The 19,646-nt window shown below is 43.9% G+C and overlaps 1 protein-coding gene across 4 annotated transcripts in view, besides 1 other annotated feature; it reads right to left on the bottom strand.

Moving 5' to 3' along the window:
• Dscam (DS cell adhesion molecule) overlaps positions 1 to 19,646 on the bottom strand; it is a 583,662-nt gene that overhangs the window by 248,546 nt on the left and 315,470 nt on the right. The window lies entirely within an intron of this gene.
• Positions 9,603 to 11,971: an enhancer, noted in NCBI's record as "VISTA enhancer mm1636". NCBI's record gives its function as "enhancer in: midbrain (mesencephalon)[5/6] | limb[4/6]" and the evidence as "EXISTENCE:transgenic organism evidence [ECO:0001131][PMID:17130149]".

Genomic DNA, 19,646 nt, shown 5'->3' on the forward strand with positions numbered 1-19,646 from the left:
AGTCCACTGAGGGTAATAACAGTCTAGGCAGGTGGGCCTAGACTGTTTCAGAAAGGCAAATGAAGAACATGGGAATGAGCCAGTGAGTAGCATTCCTTCATGTTTCTGCTCCAGGTTCCTGCCTTGAGTTTCCACCCTGACTCCCTCAATAGTTTGAAAGTTGGCTGAAATAATGCTTTCTATACTAAGTTGCTTTTGGTCATGATGTCTATAACCAGAGAAAGCAAGCTAAAACAATGGTTGTTTATTTACTTATTTTTTGTGACATTGTCTCTTATTAACTTGGAGCTCACTGATTCAGTTAGGATGTCTGGCCAGCAAGATCTAAGGATCTACATGTCTCCAACTCCACAGTGTTGTGATTGTAAGTACATGCCACCATTTCAGGTTTTGATCTGAGTTTAGGGGAATCAAATTAAGTGGCTAATGCTCCTAAGATGAGTACTTTATAGACAGAAAGATCTCCAGTGTCCAGCTTCACTGACTTAGGGTCTCAAATGTTTCTGCTGCAGGCAGAATTCCTGTCTTGCAAGGACCATGTGTTAGTCACAGGACATTTGCATTGATAAAATTTTTTTTAGAAATCATACATTCTTATATAAGATAAAAGCAATTCAAAATAATGGACTGAGAAAAGGTCAATAACGACAAGCCCTGCCTTAGCACAGAGTTTAACATTATTAAAAGCAGCATCTATCAACTCATCTGTTTTAAAATATGAAAATATGCTTAATGATAGAAAGCTACAAAAATTCCTCCAAGTTCTATATAGTCTAGATATTTTTTTCTTTATCTGCTCTTCAAAAGGAAGCAATAAGAAATCTTTTACTGCCTGTCATGTGTCATTGTTCTGCAAGTATTTCTTATCAATATCTACTGTGTGGAAAAAAATGTTTTCTTTCTCAATGTATTTTACATGGTTATATAATGTTACAATAATTCCTTCTTTGAAGTGCAGTGACACATGGAAGGACAAGAAGGAAACATAATCAGATGCTGTCATCTTTTGAGCATGGGACATTTCCTTGAGAATTGACAAGCCATCCACTGGGAAGATGTAAGTAGTTGGCCATCTGTGATGGCTCTTTAGCAGGGTAGGAGCAAACCCATGATGGCAGTGCCAACCCTGCCCTGGTCCTGTGTTGGGTGACTTTCCCTTACATTGTATCTGGAGATGTGTCCCTACATTTTCCATTCCTGATTGCTTTGCCCACTGAGAGCTAAATACCGGCAGGACTTTGGTATTGTCATTTCTATGGCCCATCACCAGTTCTCTATATGTAAACATTTGCCTTTCCTCACTTGCCCAAAAGATGATTCTCTGAAATCATGATAATTGAAAGTAGGCTGCTGCTGTGGTAAAGGTCCAGCAGTTCCCAGTGCCTAAAGGCAGCCCTAAGAGATGGATTAGCATCATCCTTACTGCTGTTGTTTAAACTGCAATGTGACTTTTCAGTATAATAAAGAGCTGGATTGAGGCAGGAAGTACAGGGGTTGGACTTCCAGGGAAGCAGAGATATAGGCAGAGAAACAGGAGACAGGGAGACTGTGTTGCAGAAGGGAGATGGTCAGAGCTGGAAGCAGACAGTGAGAACCACCACAGGAAGAGAGATAGTGGATAAGTCAGGATAAGTTTAGATAGCTGAGAGACTGCCCCAGCAAAAAGCTAACAGTTTAAAACTATATAGAAGCCTCCGTGTCTTAATTAAACCTCAAGCAGGCTCCATGAAAGTACTGCAATAGTTCCCGGCATGCTCCCTCTAATCTGCTATCTTGGCACATGAAGAAGACTCATAAGACATCAATTCAGAAGAAGCGGAATCATCTACTACTGTGAAACTTCCTGAGAGGTTCAGAGGATGGAAAAGGAGCTGGCCGATCTGGGATCTGGTCTCTGATGACCTGTTCTTTGTCTCTGATTCCCATCTTGAAATGGATCAACATGCTAAAGAAATGTTGCAAGGAAGAACATTTCTTCCTTCTGCCATCATAGGTTATGGAAGTCATGGCCCCTGGGTCATCTCAATGCCAAGGTGAATGGAACCCTTTAGGGTACAGTGAGAACTAAGCAAAGCCATATGATGGGCCCTCCATTGTGTCAAGGACCCTTCATGGTTACCTGGCTTTCGGCTGCACCCTGCCTGATGCTTTACATGAGATGTTCCTGAGTCATGTAGAATAGATGGTTTGTTCATATTCTTACATGGGTTATAGACCCTTTTAACATAGACAAATTCTTAAATGTAGATCATTAAAGGCAATAAAATATGACACCCTCACCACACACACATACCTTGACTGTCAAGAACTCCCTGGTAACAATTGCCCAAAGGCAAATTTTACAGGTAACATTACTATTTTTGGTGTAGGTTAAAGGGAGAGACTATAGAGTTTTAAATAGAAATATTTCTCAGCTATAGTTTATAGTCTTTGGCATGTTAGACACTCAGCAAATCAGAGTCACCTGGTTAATAGCGATAAGTTACTTTTAATGTTGAGGTTGTCACTGTGAACATCAGTGATGACTAGGCTGCACAACTCCGGTATCATGGGATGTGTAAGGAATATCCCTAGCTTCTCAACAGATACTAAGCAGCTCCTGAGCTCTTAGATGCTTAAGCTCCTACACCTGATCTCCATCACTTTCCTGCTTTCTGCTCCTCTGTCACTAGACTTTTGCCTGGGTTACTACTATCCCTGTTTTCATACTTGTGGCTGTGATGTGTTTAATGTCCAGTGTAAAGGAACACGTGTACAGTTAGAACTCTGAACAGACTGGAAGCAGGGGGGGAAGTAGGGGAGGGGAGTTGAGTCACCCTGCAGTCAGTTAATGTGAGCATCATTGTAGGACCAGTAAAATAAATCTGTGACGAAGTCCGAGTCCAGTTGGCCTGCCTGGGTGCACCAAATGGGTTGGTGGGGTATATTGATCTAGAGACACAGGACTATCTCAGAAAATGGACATTTACACAGTAGTGTCACAGTAGGTCCTCTCAGGATGGGAGCACTGCAGCCACATGCCTCCCTGTATGGAACTGAGGGGTAGAAAGCCCACAGGACAGTGCCTCCTGAAGCTCAGCCATGGTTCAGTCCCCTTCCATCAAAGGCTGGGATTAAAACAGGAGATGCTTAAAAGCTCTGTTTTGATGTGGTATGGGTAGTAGAAACCCTCAGGTTTAACAGCTGAGCTTCAAAAGGCTGTCGTGCGTTGAGCTGATTATCAATGCTCCTGTGATAAGTGTGAGGGAGCAGGTAACCAGGGCCCATGAGCTTGCAAGTCTCTGAGCTCCAGGAGTGCAAACCTGGCATAAGACTCAGCCCTGTCACCAAGGGGCTTCTGTCATAAACAACTTTGAGTCTTAGAACTAAAACATGAAGGGAGGAAAGAAGTTGGAATTTAATCCCCAAACCTGTATTTATTCCTTGCACCACCAGTCTAACATAAAGGTTTAACTACATCCAGTGAGATGTGTTATTAATTCACTTGTTCTCTAGTTGGCTAATTTGTCAAGTAGTCTTGTCTAGTCTGGCTATAGACTTACACATAATCTGAAAGCCTTTTTAAATGGTTTGAAGTAGACCAAGCTTTCCTGTTGTGGGTTTGGCCTAATGCTGCTTGTATTATAATGTTAATTTGGGTTCCCCCCAAAGTGCTTACATGAGTGTCCAGACATAAGACACTGAGGTACCTTGCCCCCAGGTGGTTCTGATTGGTAAATAAAGATGCCTGCTGTCAATGGCTGAGCAGGGCAGACAGAGGCTGGACTTTTAGGATTTCTAGGTTTGGAACTGAGAGAGAGGAGGAAGGAGGGAAATCTGGTATGCCGGGAGAAAAGGGGGAGAAGGAGGAGGAGGGAGGAGGAAGAGGAGGAGAAGGAGGAGGAGGAGAAAAAGGAGGAGGAGAAGAGGAGAAGGAGAAGGAGGAGGAGGAAAAGGAGGAGGAGAATGAGGAGAAGGAGAAGGGGGGTGGGGAGAGGGAGAGGGAGAGGGAGAAGGAGAAAGAGAAGGAGGAGAGGAGAGACACCATGCCTGAGAAGAATGGAGGTCAGGGAGGCATATCCTGCATGTGAAGGAGCCAGGAGAGTATGGCCCAGTTGGGCAGCCCTCTGAGTCCAGGGCAGCCAAGGTATAGAATTCATCAATTTTGGATTATCAGCAGGATTATCAGCAGGAGGTGGATTAACTGTGTGGAGGTTGGGGAGTGGCCCAGCTATTGTGCTGTTTAAGGCATATCAAAATATAAAGGCTGTGTGTGTGTCTTTCATTTGGGAATGTTAAGCACTAAGGCTGGTAGCAAACCCACCACTGGGATTTAACCATTAAAATTTAATTCAACACTTTCCTACTTTGAGAGATCTCTTAGGATCACAGAGAAAACCCAGGCTTCATAATTGGATGGAAACACACTATCTTCCAGAAGCTAATGTAAACAAACTCTAATAAGCTATCTTCCCACTTTCCTGCTGTGCGATGTCATTCAAGATGCTTAGCTCTCTAAACTTTGGTCTGTTCCTCTAAGAAAGACAGGAGATTGGAAATATCCACTTTGTTCTACCATTGACAGTTAGATGACTGCACAGATGTCAGGAAGACAGACACAGCTCTAATTTCCAGGTCAGAGCATTGGTAATGAGGTATTGTATATCCGAATGTAACTATGAGAGAATCACCTTCAAAAAGCTCATCATAAAGAAAGCTGTGTAACTGTGGTACCATTTGTACATATATACACTCAAAATATTATGCCTCATAAATACATGTAATTATGACTTGCCAGCTAAAATATTAATAAAAATAATCAAACATAGATATAATGACAAAGAGCATGACAATTCTGTTTTGATAGGGATTGATCAACATGTACACATAATCATTGGAACATTGACACAAACAAGGTAGGGCTCATTTAAAAAAATATCATTGACTTAATGTATTTTTAAATTTTCACTCTTATTAGCTCTTAGAGAGTTTTACGTTTTATCCACAATGAAATTGGCCTTGCAAGACATGCCCACTGGTATACTAGTGGCATGAACAACATCAGAGTAACCAACCACTTTCTGGTTGGATTTAGGCCCAACTCCACAAGATAAAACCCATACCTGATATCTTATGAGGGCAGAGAACATATAGCCAGATGGATCATAGGTCCTAGGATGAATCTGCTATGACTGCACTGCTAAATGGACAGAATATTAAGCTGACTCCCAATGACTCAACATTATTCCCTCAGACTAATACATCTCTCATCAATCACCTGAGAAGATTCTGTTTTCAGTAGGTGGTGATTAACACAGAGACTACAACTGGCCAAGATGCAGAGAATAAGAGACCACAGAATGCTTAGCCCTAAAGGAAATGTAAATAGTACCACCCCCAGCCCAAAGATTCATGGACCATTGTAAAAGAAGGAGCTGAAGGAGTGTAAGAGCCAGAGGTGGTGGGTGACTACAGAAGGCATCTCACTCAGTAGGACAGCTGCACATAGGCACTCCCAGGACCTCATTTTTAAGTTATGTTTTTAATCACAAGAGACAACCTCACTTAGAAAAGTCTAAGCATGGAAGTGACATGGAAGAGGTTTATACCACAGTTCTGACATTCGTCCATGGGTAGAGCTCACCAAAGTGCTGGCCTACTATACATGAGGTCCTGGGTTTGATCTGCAGCATCACAGATGTACGTGTATATGTGTATGTATACATGTACTTGCATATGTACATGCATATATTTCTGTCACTTGGTGTCATCATGGTAAAATGTATGCCAAACATTTGAGGTCGTGTTACAGGACCTAGCTGTGTTCACTGAGGTATGGAAAGAAATAATATATCCAAGAGCATCTTTATACATCCTGTGATAGAATGTGGAGCAGGAGAGTCACACAGATTTCATTTCAACACCGAATGATTATCTGTCCGAAAAACATGCAAGGATGCTCTAATACACTGTGTGAGAGTACTCAGAGTCGGGAACTTGGGGAATTAATTAATAATGTGAGTAAGGCCATATAATGGGGCTGGTGCCTCGTGTAAAGAGGAGGTAAAGAAAGTCCATCCTCTCTGTGTGGTGAGAAGACATGTCAAGGGAGCAGTTACCTGAAAGCTAGAAAGGGATGTTAAACAAAAAATGATTTATCAGACACCTTGGATATCTGCATCCAAAACTGTAACATAAGTATTATGTCACTGTGGCTTAAGACATTTACTCCGTAGAATTTTATCCCAGCATCTGTCTTCAGAAGTCTTTGCAACTGCACAGTGGGATCATGGTGGGAATGCGGGAACTTTCTTTGATGCCACTGTCATGTTGCTTCAGCTGTCCGGCCAAGGATGCTTAGTATCCAAACATGTGACATACATCAAGGAGTCCTGAAAGTTAGACATTATGCAGCCCTCATCATATAGCCAATAGCAAGGCTCTCTCTTCCTACCTGCAGACTAGCCATTGATCTGTCTGCATGCATGCCTGCTCTACACTGCATGATGCATGTCTAAGGAAACTCAGTGTCAGACCTGCATCTCCAGCCCATTTTTCACTCAGCATTCAAGACTGATACAGTCATAAAGACACAATGTTGACATCTCTTAGATGTTGTTATGGAATCCCACCGCACTAGGCCACCCCTAGGTGTCAGGATACAGTCCCACCACACCAGGTCATATGTGCTGCCTATTAAGATTCATACTGTGATCACAACTCTGTAGACTCACCTCTATTCCTTTCTCCCCTATCAGGCTTGAACCCTCTCAGAACTTTGAGTCCCATTCTCTCTCTTGATACCTCTTTTAGTACATTTCTAGTCTCAGCTCCTAGATTTAAGTTTTTAGCAGTGTTGCCCACATTCTCTATACCCATGGCCTCATTTTACCCAGGCTGAGCTTTATCATATCTTGATGGGAATGTATGTTGTTCACGAATATGATATTGGCTCGATGTCCCTCTCCTTCATGTAGAATAACAAGACAACATTGCATACTGTTCAACCTCTCATCTCCATTACTCACAATGACTCATCATTATATCCTCCAAGAGTACTTGTTAAATCGATACTCATATGAGGAAGTCTGTCATCATATCCATATTCAGAATGCTTTCTTAAATGAGGGAACAGCTCAGTAGTGAAGAGTTTGCCAGAAAAGCATGAGGACTAAAGTTTGGATCTCCAGAACCCACACCAAGCAGATGTGCTAGCTGCCTGTTATTCTAGTACTCAGAAGGCAGAGATAGGGAATCCCAGGGCAGGCTGGCTAGCTTCAGTAGCCAGAATCCACAAGCATCAGGTTCAGTGAGAGATCTTGTCTCACAAAACAAAACAACAAAGCAAAACAAAACACACTGTACAGTGATCAAGAAGACAGTTGGCATCAACCTGGAGGCTCCACACATATGTGCACACATACACATACACCAGCATAAGTGTATGACCACTACATGCAAATAGGCACACATATTCCACATACACATATACATGTATGGTAAAAAGAGAAAAAGCTATGACATATCATTTTAGATTCCAACGTGATTATTTCCTCATGTACAGACCATGAAAAGTGCTTTGCCCCTCTCCTGGAATAATCTCACTCTATTACCTGAAAGCAAACACATTTTAGGATTTTGATGCTAATTATTCTTTCATTAGACACTCAAGTTTTTGCTGTGCAGCTGGGTTAGGTCTTCAATAGAGACTGCAGAATGTTCAAAAGAAGATTTGAAAAGCATGCTTGATTTTTTTCTTTTTTACTCCAAACTATTTCCTCAGTTTGCTTTCTTTATCCCTTGCTACTTCTGTCTGAACTGAGCCAATAATAATTAAAAGAGCAGATGGCTCTGCTAATCAGATGTCGCCTGGTAACGCCACATAAAGAACCTGTCTAGGCTGTGCCTGCCACCTCGCACTGACAGCCGCACCCCCGCATGATGGTTCCTCAAGATGGCTTGCACAGCAGTGTTGAAAAGTCAGGAGACTGGAGTAAGAATCTAAGTTCTCAGTCTAGAGTGTTATGTGATGATCCTGGAAATGAATATATAACGTTTTAGAAACTGGAACGCTCAAATAGCATTAACGAAATTAGAAGGGGAAATAGGGTGACTTTCAAGCTCTCAATTTCTCTTAGTTCAGATGTAGGTCAGAGAGGAATTAGACTCCTGGCAGGGCTCTGCTATGCCCTCCATTCTCTGTGTTAGAGCCACCAGCAGGAGCTGCAGATGGGACCCCAGAGAACAGCCTGGGGACAATGGCCCCTTGAAGAACTGCATTGGCAGCTTTTATCTGAGAGAGCTGAAGGAGGGGTGGTGGCTTAAGATGGCTGGTATGAAGGTACAGCTAAAACATTCTCTGCCTAACATATTTTTAAGTTCTCTGACTTTGCCGTTATTTGGAAACAAGGTCATTGTAGTGGACTACCTCAGGACGAATCCCATGGGTGAGAGGGCCTGATGCTCCGTGATAGGATGTGAAAGTTCAGGCACAGAAATACCTGAGGACCAATGGAAATCCTGACAACATGGCTGACTGAAGCAGCCTGCTCAGGAGCTGATCTGCACTTGGAGGAACAGCCTGTTTCAAAGACTCCTGTGAGGGGAGTGAGAGGAAGAGGCAGGAGACAAAGAGCCCAGGGCAGTGACAAGAGGCACCAGAGGGGAGGACTTTGGAAAGCCACACTGGCCACTGTAGCCTCAGCCCTGTGTTTTCTACTGCATAGCCCGGGGTGTCCATGGTGCTTACAGTCTGGCTTTCCAGGGTCACACCAGGATGATGCTATTTCCCTGGGAGTACTGTTGCATGAAGTGTGGGAAAATCTGGGCTGTGTCACAATCTAACTATGCAAGATCCTCCATTAGCCATAACATTAAATAACCTGCTTGCAACAGCTATCAATGTATAATGTACACTTAAAAGACACTCTCAACTATTCCCCAGGACAAAATCAAAGACTAGGCTAAATGGAAATATGCCACATGTTCTAAGAACAGATGATTTGATGTTGTGAAAGTGTCAATTTTCTGAAAATACAAAGAAAGCAACTCATCTTCCTCCATTTCTGGACAAAGCCCAGTTAGAAGTCAACTGCATTGATGTCAATTAAAGCATGCTATTTCCATCCAGGAGACTAGAAAATTCTAAAGATATTTGAGAATACGTAATCTTGGTGGGGGGTAGAGGGAAATAAACATGTCTTATGGCATATAAACTGGCGAAACATTCCTGGGGAACCACTTGTGTGATTATTTTTAGTTGTAAGTACTCCCTATACTTCAACCCAGTGGGTCCTCTCCAAAGGCTCTGTCCTAAGTAAATTCATAGATTTAGCTATATAAAAATATAACTCAAAATACTCTTTCTGACACTTCAGAAAGAGTAGAATGAAATTTAGGGGTATTGAGTTAATTAGTAAGCTCATACTCATAGTGGTTAAAAAGGATAGTAAGGTAGAATTGCCAAAGTTCTGGAAAGATCTTCAAGGTAATCTATATGATACATAATGTACTATATATGTGCATATATAAATATAAATTTACATATGCAAATGAACAGAGGTACAGAAGTAGCAGATACTGAAGTGAGTTGGGGGAGGAGCAGACTACATTCTCTTTCTTATGCCCCCATTCCTTGCTATCACAGACACTGACTGGGGCAGTCTGCTCCAAGAGGAGTCAGTGGGTGTGGCTCACAGCATATGCATTACAAAGCCCTGGTAACTTGGAGACACAGGAGGATCAGGAAGGCTAGGGTGGCACAGACGTGTCAAAGGTGGCCTAATTTCTCTTGTTTTCCAGGCTAGCCCACTGGTGGGCATGGATGTAGCAGAGAGAAACACTTTCAACATTTCTTCCATCTTTGTCATCCCTGCTTTCTAAACACCTAAGCAGCCATGTTCCCACCTCCTTATCCCCGCTCAGCTGTGGCCGCTTCCTTCCTGCCTGACTTTGCACCAACTGCATCACCATTGGCCTGTGACAGCAGCTTCTCTTTTCCTTCCTGTTCCTGTCCTTTCCTGTTTACCTTGTATTAAATGGCTGGGTATTCAGGAAGAACAAATCTGAGGTGCCCCCCCACACACACACAAAATAATAATAATAAGATCAGGAAATAAGGCATTCTGGTTCAGGCAGTGACCTCCCCTCACCAGAAGGTTGTAAACTGTGATGTCAAGGAAGGGCGGAAGGGTGACATTGAGGCAGCCCAGGCACAGCCCAGGCTAAGCTGCACAGAGAAATCACTGAACCAGTAGTAATGGTGCACCCTCTGTAGTTGGGGGAGGGGAGCATGTGGAACCAGCTCAAACCCTACCCTGGCTTCTAAGTCCAGAGTCATCTAGCATATGTATGTTAAACACTCCGAGAGCAATCTCACAAAGACATTTTCCTCCTGTAACTAAGACTTGCTCAGTGTACTTCTCCCACAGTTAAATGAGGCTCAATTACACACTGCTAATTTAAGCCCGCACACTGCATTCAACTGTGCACCTAATTACCCTGTTTAGTTTGTTAATGATCAGAGCTTTGCCTGTGCAGATCTTAGAGTCTGCCATTAATCTTTACTCTAGTTAGATTTCTTGTGATTTTTTTTTCCAGAATAAATCCTTCAGAAAATAAAATGACATTAGACTTTTAAAAAAGGGATTATTTAAGGATTAATAATAACAACCAATGAAACTCAAATAACTGGAACAGTACTCGTTGGTTTACATGATGAGGGGACACTTGTCAGTCACTACAGGGCCACTCATGTCTAGGAAGAAATGTTTCAGTTAGAGGCAAGAATAGCAATTAGACAAAGGAGAGAAAAGAAACAGAGGACTGCACAGAAGGACAAAGAAATGAGCCTGGACAGAGGAGAGTGCTTCCCCAGGAGGGAGGGGGCCTTGTCTGGTGTCTGAGGATTAGACAGTCAGGATGAGACACAGAGAATGTGTCTGGTTGGAGAAAATTATGGAAGTTTCATGGGCTTAAATTAAGATATATTTTGAAAACACAGACTCCAGGACAGAGTGTTGGTCTGGATGCTAGGGTGAGGGAGAGGATAATGGGAAGTTTTCTCCTGGGATCTGGGGCATGTTCTTGCACATGGTGGGCTGTGTAAGAGCCACCTCTACTCGGTGGGGAGGATGACAAGGAAGGACAGAGAAGGACTAGGTCGGGTAGATTAGTGTTTAAAGACAAGTAAACAGGCAATGTTCCCTGAGGCTATGCTGGAAGGACATGTTTCCTGTGGGCAATATCTTCCAGTTGTGATATGCACTTTGCCATGAAGAGTGGAATCACCGACCTTCAGGAAATAAGTAAGGCTGGAGATCATTGTGTTAAAAGTGCCCTCCAAAAGACCCAACAAGCAGCTGAAAGAGTCAGATGCAGTTATTTGCACCCAACCAATGGACAGAAGCAGCTGACCTCTGTTGTTGAATTAGGGAATGCTGAAAGAAGAAGGGTGATCCTGTAGGAGGACCAGCAGTCTTAATTAATCTGGACCCCAGAGATCTTTCCAACACTGGACCACTAAACAGACAGCATACACCAGCTAATATGAGGCCCCCAACATACATACATATAGTAGAGGACTGCTGGGTCTGTGTTCATTCAGAGATGATGCACCTAAACCACAAGAGACTGGAGGCCCCAGACAGTTTAGAGGTCAGGTGGAGTGGGGGGTGGGGGCATCCACGTGGAGACAGGGTTGGGTGGGGAGGAGGTGTGGGATGTTGAACAGTCAGAGGGTGGATGGGGAGGGGTGGGGAATGGAATATGGGGTGTGAAAATGAACTACAAATAAAATTAAATGAAAAACAAAGTGCCCAGATACTGGGTGAATCTGGGAGCAATCAGAGATAAGTCAGGAGTGAGTATGATGAAGATACATTGTGTGACATTCTCAGAGAATTACTATAAATATTAATTAATTAAATTAGTACAAATATATTAAAGTAACGGAAAGATGGGTATTATGTTTTCTCTCACATACGGAGACGGAATAAAATGAAATTTACTGGGGAGATGGCTCAGTAGGTACAGTATTTGCTGTGTATGAATAAGGACAGATTTAGATTCCCTGCATCCACCTACAAGCCTAGCATGGTGGCATGCCTTTGTAACCCTAGCGCTGGGAAACAGAGCAGGAGGATCCTTAGAGCTTATTGGCCAGTCAGACTAGCAAAAATTGCACAATCCTGATTCATTGAGAGATCTTATCTCAATAAATAAGTAAATAAATAAATAAAATAAAATAAAATAAAAGTAGAGAGCTCCTGGGGAAAGCTTTTGAGGAATTCACTCAACATCAAATTCGGGTCTCTACTTGCACACACACGCACACACACACACACACACACACACAGAGCACACACACACACATACAGAGAGCGAGAGAAACAGCGACAGAGAGACAGAGCGAGACAGAGAGTGAGACAGAAACAGATAGAGAGAGAGGGACAGAGATAGAAAGAGAGAGGCAGGTAGAGAAAGACAGAGAGATAGACACAGAGAGAGAACAGAGAGAGATAGAGAGAGAGATGGACAGAGAGAGAGAGAGAGACAGAGAGAGACAGAGAGAAAGACAGACAGAGATAGAGAGACAGACAAAGAGAGAGGAGAAAGAGAGACAGAGAGATGGTTTGTTATGACTTGTGACTTGATGTGAATTTGGCCGGGTAGAAAAATCAGAGAATACATCAAAGCATGACGTAGACAAGGGAGGAAAAACCATCTTTTGTGTAATCATTCACTCATCATAATTTTTTTGAGACAGGGTTTCTCTGTGTAGCCCTGGCTGTCCTGGAACTCACTTTGTAGACCAGGCTGGCCTCAAACTCAGAAATCTGCCTGCCTCTGCCTCCCAAGTGCTGGGATTAAAGGTGTGTGCCACCACACCCGGCATTCATAATTTTTTTAAGAATAAATAATTGTAAAATTTAAATCTAGATAATTTTAACTACTAAATCAACACGTTAAAAAAGAATAAACAGTGGAGGGAGCTGACATGAAGGCCTTTCCGGTCTCAGAAAGTGGCTGAGCCAAGTTTTAGAAGACCCTGGGCCTGTGATGGAGATGTGCTGAGATCTAATTGTGACATCTGCCCATGTGGTGCCCACGTAGTGCACAGATGGTGTGTGGCAGTGAATTCTGTGACGCCTGTCCTCGTGGTGCAGATGACATGCGGGAGTGGATTTGAAAAGTCTCAGATGAGGGCAGAGATTGTGCTCCCAGCACTTATGTTATGGGGTAACCTGTGGATAGATTATGAGATCAGCTTCATAGGCTGTAACTTCATCAGTAAGCATCAAACAACAGGGGAGTGGGCCTTGCCAAGGGTTTGCTTCACTGGGATGTGAGAAATGGGGCTCTGAGTGTGTTTCTGGGCTCCGTGTCTGTTCAAATGTGCACAATGGACTCAATATGAACTGTGATTTGAATTGTTTTCCTTATTATGATGCAGACACAGAATCTAGAGACAGGATTTCTTTCTTTGCAGAAGCTTCCATAAAAGAGGAAATCTAATCTTCCTCACACATAGTCCAGGTCTTTGGGATTATTTATTTTCTCTTTATGTATGAAGATTAGTGGGTCTGTCACTGACTTGGCTGTATTTTCAGTAGGAGCTTCAGCAGAAGCTGCTGATATTGAGGGCTTTCTTTTATTGTTTTTACTTACATCTCTCTTATTATTAGCTGTTTTAATGCAATATCATGTGAGATCTTTGGGTTATGTTTATTTCCTAGACACAGAGGACGATGTATTAAGAAATCATAATGCGCTTCTGTAAAGTCACACAAGTATCTATGCAAATATATTACAGACATAGCTAAGGGTAGAGAAAGAAATGCAGGTCTCAGGGTCACCCAGGGCTCTAGGATGCTGATCTTCAATAATCCTGTAGAAACTCAACCTTCACTATGAATAACTCAGGTTCCTGAGTGGCATCCTCAGCTGCTTCCACACAAAGCCCACCAGCTTTCAGCATGCTCTGCTGCAAAAATAACCAGTAGAATCCACATAAATGGATGCCACATGCAGGGGTAGCAATGAGATCTGAGATTATCTGAAATGAACTCCTAGTTAGAGGGAAAGACCACAGTATATCAGGGTGAGTAGTTACAAAGCAGAGCAAAGACAACCAGGTTAATAGACACAACAACTACAGTCAAGAGGGACCAGAGAACCAGGCAGGTGGAACTGCTATCCATATGCAGCTATTTTAGCCTCTTTCTGTTGCTGTGACAAAACACCTGAACAAAAACAGCCTAGGGAGGAAGGATTTATTCTGCTTATAGCTCCAGAGTGGAGATGGTCCCTCATGGCTGCAGGAGCCTATGGTTTCCCTGGCAGTCAGAAAGCAGAGAGAAGGAAACAGGAAGAAAGGCCACCCTCAAAGCCTACCCCAGTGCACTTCCTCCAGTAAGGCTTCACCTACTACGTCTTCCATCATCTTCCCAAACAGCACCACCACTGGAGACATGTTCCAGTGTGTGAGTCTATGGGGACAGTTCACGTGCAGTTGTGCTGCCAAGAACTGTGCTATCTCCACAACACCACTGTAGCCTCCTCAATCCCACAGACTCATTCAGAGGAAGTCTCAAGGACCCAGCCTCCACCAATGTTCATCCAGCCCCTTCCAGGAAGCTGCACCATGTGATCTCTCTCCTCCACTTGATGTCCTTCTTTGTAAATATCCACCACTTAGAGCCTTTGGGAGGTAATTGCATTAACCAGAAGTCAGTATATCTACATATACTGCTGAATCTATTGACTTTACATTTAAATGCAGCAATGCAAGTATTCTTTTTTCATTATGTTATTTATTTATTCACTTTACATCCCAGTATCAGCCCCACTTCCAGTCCCCTCCTCACACAACTCCTCCATCCCCTTATATTCTGAGAAGGAGCCCCCCCCCCATCCCTCCACCCTGACACATCAAGTCACTGCAGGACTAGGTGCATCCTCTCCCACTGAGGTCAGATAAGTCCACGCCCAATTAGTGGAACATGATCCATAGGCAGGGACAACTCCCCACCAGCTCCAGTCCTGGGGGTGGGTGGGACACACATGAAGATCAAGCTGCATGCAAGCTGCACATCTGTTACATATGTGTGTGTGTGGTGGTGGTGGTGGGGTGTTAGATCCAGCCATTGCTTGATCTTTGGTTGTGGTTCAGTCTCTAGGAGTGGATATTAGCCATAAAGTATAAGACAAACACTACAATCCACAGACCCAAAGAAGCCAAATAATAAGGAGGGCCCCTGGGAAGATGCTTGAATCTTTCAAATAGATATCAGAAGTGGATGGATGGAGGACACTGGATTGGAGAGAGGATGGAGCAGGGTCAGGGTATCAGGTGCAGGGAGAGGAGAGAGAGCAAAAATCAGCAGTGGTCGGGGGTGAGGGTGTCTGGGACATGCCACAGACCTGGGATGAAGGGAGGCCTGCAAGTCTATGGGTGACTCTGGCTGAGACCTGTAGCAGTGTAGGTGGTAATGGAGCCTGAAGTGGCCACCTCCTGTGGCCAGGCAGTACTCCCAGTGGAGGGATAAGGACACCAACCCAACTACAAAACCTTCCACCCAAAATGTGTCCTTCCTGCAAAATTGGCAGGACAAATTTGGGAGAGAGATGGAGAAGATGGCCAACCAATGACTGCCCCAAATTGAGACCCATCCCGTGGGCAAGAACCAATCTCTGACACTATCATATGTTATGCTGTTATCATACTGTTATGCTGGCAGACAGGATCTAGCAAAACTGTCCTCTTGAGAGGCTCTACCCAGCAGTCAAAGGAAACAGATGCAGAGGCCCACAGCTAAACATTAGATGGAGCTCAGGAAGTCTTGTGGAAGAGTGGGAGGGAAGGATTGAGGGACCTGAAGAAGGCAAGGACTCCATAGTAAGACCAACAGAGCAAATACTCTTTATGCACAGTTTGCTTTAGACATACAGAGAGAGCTATTTAGACAACCAAAAGGAAGTAAGGGTGTAGATGGAGTTAAGGGATTGCAGGTAATCTTGAATGCAGTTCAAGAATGGCCTAGAGTTGGGAAGCTTTGTGTCAATGTCCCTTCCAACAGCAGGTGAAGTTATATCTTCTTAGCTGGTAAAGGCAGTGACAAGTGGCTGCCAAGAAAGAAAGACAGAATCCAAAAGGATGGGGCGATTAGAAAATATCCCGTTGTATGCTTGCTGTCCCAGAAGGCCAGGCCAGCGAGTAAGAAAAGCGTGGGGAGGTCTGTGGTTGAGGACTTTGGAAGGGGCATCTGTGCCTTGATGAGTTGCGGGGGGGGGGGGGGGGGCGGGGCGGGGGGGGGCGCGACCGGAAGCCCCAGGGTTTAGGAGGCAGGGTGACGGTAGGTAGGTGGTAGGTAGGTGGGGGCAGCTATTTCCTGGTCGTTAGATGGGAGATAAAAACTGGTGAAATTGGGTGGAAAACAGGTGATGTAGATACAGAGCCAACAAGGGGTAAAGGGGTAGAGATCGGGGATCTGGGGGTTGGAGGGTCAGGGGCCATATGGCCCACCCTGGATGACAGAGGCAGAGGGTGGAGAAAGCCCAAGTAGGTGCACTGCTTTGGCTGAGTTTTCCTGTAAAAGATCAGGTTAATTCCCAGATGGTCCTTTAGGGGGAGCCCTGGGACCTTTCCCTGTCCTCTGCCCACCTTTGAGCCTGTCTCCCATGTCTTGAGGCTCTCATGGTTAGTACTTTATCTTTAGGGGGGGAAAATCATGAACTCAGGGCATTCTAAGGGCTTTCCTCCACGGATTAGTCAGACCATGATCGGTAAGAGCGCTTTACAGGTCTAAGCACAATGCGCCCAGTCCCATCTAAACTGCCACCCAAGGAGGGGAAAGCGCACAAAGGGTATGTGAGCTCGTTGCTCTGCAGAAAGCCGACTCTAAATTTTGGTTTTATTCTCCATATTTTTCTTCCCCTATTTTTGCCCTTAGCAAGTTTATATTATCAGTTTTTTTGTTTTGTTTTTTGTTTTTTGTTTTTCACACCAGCAGGACACACTCATTCTGTACCAGTTTTCATTAACAAGTCTCATGACAAATATGAGACTTGCAGCAAAACTAGCCGGTGCGTGTCACACACCCTCGGAACAGAACATGGTAAAGTTGTTCACTCCTTTGACGCAATCCAACAAGTGTTTAATAAAGGTAGAATTTCCCTACAGAAAATATGAGTGAAAGTCCCCAGTGTTCTGAGATAATTTACCCTCTTCTTGAGATTGAATGCTAAAGCATTTCCTCAGCTGTACATCCTACCTTAATATCCCTGAAAATTATTCTCCTGTCATGTTGCAAAAGTTCAGCTTGTCACTTAAGAATAAAATGAAGCCATTTTAAATGCCCCACACTGAGGCCATCTTTCTGATATTAAATTTTAATTAGGGAATATCTTTTTTAAATAACCAATATTTTATCCTGAGAAATATGAGGACCACACAGAGCAAAGGTAACATTATTTTTTTTAAGTGGGCACCATTTAAAAAAATAATCTGAGTACATGTGTATGCATCTTTGTGTGCATCAATGCTAAACTTCCTGCTATGGATGGCTCAGGATTGATAGGACTCTGATACACTTACTAAACACTTTGGCCTATCTTTCAGACATTGAATCTCACACACAGTAGGCAGGAGCCGACAACTGTACCCCAGCCAAGTCCTCAAATCATTTAACCTTATAGACCTAGCTGGCAAGGATCTCAATATGTAAACTACAATTTCAGGTTTTTCTGATATAGATTAGTTAAAGGGAATTAAACCACACACCACATCCTTGTTCTGAAGAGATGAGATGTGTTGCAGCCACTGGATGGATGGGAGCTCCCTCAGAACCTTCTCTTGAAGGCACAGGTCACCACTGCTGCCTACACAGCCGTTCAGTGACCTCCTTACAGATCGTCACACCCATCAGACGAGGGGAACCTTGAGAGCTCAGGTCTGGGAGAATGCAGGGGTGAGAAGAGAGAAATGCAGGTGAAAACAGCAAATGAGAACCTTATATCCTAGGAGGACAATTCTGCTCATTCTCTCGATCATTCTCTCGGGAGCTTAATCAGGTACCATTGGGAATGAACCTTTGTCACCTTCCTATCACTGATGCTATCTCCTCTCCTTTTCAAAGTCTCTTGGAAAGGTGCTATGTTTTTGCTTAGGAGAAAGAAACTGATGGAGCCTCAGTTAATATTTGCCTTTCCGGTTTCCTCTCTTGTCTGTGCCCAGTCTCATTCACACCAGAACTCAGTTTCCGTGCCAGTGAACAAGTAGATCTCAGAATTCAGCTGAAATTTCTGTCATTTGTCTTAGCTGCACAGAGTGAAAGTTCTGGAGTCTATCAATCATCACCAGACAGCGATGACTTTAGACAGAGCTGTAATAGCCAGGCAAGAGACAAGAGTCTCTACTTTCCTCCTGACAGGTGTGAAGGAAATTTGCATGACCCACGGGGAGAGGCCTGATGGACTCTGAAGAGCTGCTGCTTGCTGTGACAGCCCCTCACATGCATGCCACTGGCTTCACGGTTCTCTGTGGTGTCTGTGTAACTTTCCCCATATTGTGGTAGCAACGATCTGCAGAGGAGATGGTTGAAAACAGAGATGCAGGTATACATATTCCTGGAGGGGAGAAGTTGTGAGATCAAGCCATCCACACCACGGCTGTGTTTCTGCCAAAGCCTTCAGAGACTGACTGGTCCTTTCCAGAACAGTTCAGCTTTTCGTTGTCTGTTTTATGGCAGTGTGATGACACCTTTATTGGGCTTTGTTCCTCTGCATCTGTGTCCAACTTCCTCTCTCACAAGTACAGGATCCACACTGGATCAGTGGTCTTCTGTACCACTCCACTTATCCATATTGGATAAATAATATCTGCAAAAATGACCCAGTTTCAAGTCACGCCATGTTCTAAGGTCTGGGGATGCTAGTGCTTCAGGGAATCATTAGACACATGGCTTGTGACATCTGGACCACAGATAAAAAGTTTAAAATAGGAGCAGAAATGATGGTCCATTGTGAGGCAGAGGCAGGAGGGAGCTCGAGTGTGGGCAGAACAGTGAGTTTGAAGAGGCTAGCCTGGGCTAGATAAAAATAAAGTGCATGAGAAACTATACTCATAGTGTTGCCCCCCAAAGGTGAAAAGTGGAATTTCTCCAAGGAAATATTTTATTTTAGAAAAATGCCAAGGAATATAATGCTATTGTATGGGGTGCAGAAATCACCTCAGCCCTGAATTGCACAGAGTCCTAGCCCCTCCACAGATGCTGCTATAGCAACGGTTGCTAAGCACATGCACCCGCTGCTGCCTTGTCCTGTCTATGGGGATGGGCAGAGGACAGGGCACTCTTCCTCAGATAAGCTCTGAAGAAGCCAGTTCTGCATTTAAAAACCTGCACACATAAAATCGAAGCAAACATCTGGAGGCAGGGGAATATCACAGCTCACTTCCTCCTCTGCCTGATTGCCGTAAGAACACAGTGTGTTTGTCACTTTTCCATCAGTGTGTGACAAATGTCTGGGCAAGACAACTTGAAGGGATGAAGCAGACTTGGTTCATGGATTCAGGCCATCGTGGTGGGGTGGGTGGAGTGGGCAGCTCACAACATGGTGGACAGGAAACACATGGAGAGAATGCTGTGCTGTCTCAATTTCTGCTTTTA

This window comes from Mus musculus, chromosome 16 (genome assembly GCF_000001635.26).
Source record: "Mus musculus strain C57BL/6J chromosome 16, GRCm38.p6 C57BL/6J".
Lineage (NCBI taxonomy): Eukaryota > Metazoa > Chordata > Mammalia > Rodentia > Muridae > Mus > Mus musculus.